The sequence below is a fragment of the Meleagris gallopavo genome, chromosome 6, assembly GCF_000146605.3.
Source record: "Meleagris gallopavo isolate NT-WF06-2002-E0010 breed Aviagen turkey brand Nicholas breeding stock chromosome 6, Turkey_5.1, whole genome shotgun sequence".
In the NCBI taxonomy this organism is placed as follows: domain Eukaryota; kingdom Metazoa; phylum Chordata; class Aves; order Galliformes; family Phasianidae; genus Meleagris; species Meleagris gallopavo.
In genome coordinates, this window is record NC_015016.2 from 35,266,307 (window position 1) to 35,267,066 (window position 760).

Sequence of the window (760 nt, forward strand, 5' to 3'; positions counted from 1 at the left end):
GGGGGTGAGAAAATAAAAATCTCTTCCCTACCCTCAAGAAATTGTAATTTGCTTCCTCAGTCTGTGCAGCTCCTCAGTCAACTGAAACCACTCGTTCAAGACAGCAACAATCCAGATATACTAGCAAGTCATAAAACTGAACAAAAGCCGACAAACCTTAGAGCACCATCGCTATATGGCCCAGACAAATTACGACCGTCTAGGTAATATTTAAATAGATTCCTAAAGTAATTGCAGGGGGTTTAGGCAACTATTCCTGTTGTAAAAGTTCTCGAAGACATAAAGTAGAACCTGAGGATAAACAGTCACAAAAAGAGGTAAAATTAAAAGGATTCATTCCACTTTTTTTATTCTTCTATGAGAACATAAACATCGTCTTTTTCACGCACAGCAGCATTACAATATTAATTTATTCCGATTTAAGGTAAGAACTAGATATAGCTAGAACTAACATTTATAATAACGATAGAATGCATTTGCTTAAAACGGTATCGGCGTTTTAATAATAATAGACATTTATACATATCTGTACTTATAGTTTTTCCCCTTCTTTCTTTCTCCTTTTTAAAATCTTTTTCTAATCTTTTTCACCTATAAGCTTGACCCTTTGATGCACGTAACTTCACAGTATAAAGGAAGACGGACGAACTCTCCCTCGCTATCTCAGGCTCTGGCTCAGAAAGTCCTTTTGATGTTCAGGATGTACACTTCGCAGTGAAATTAGTGAGGAAAAAGTGACGGTCTTTTTTTTTTTTTTTTT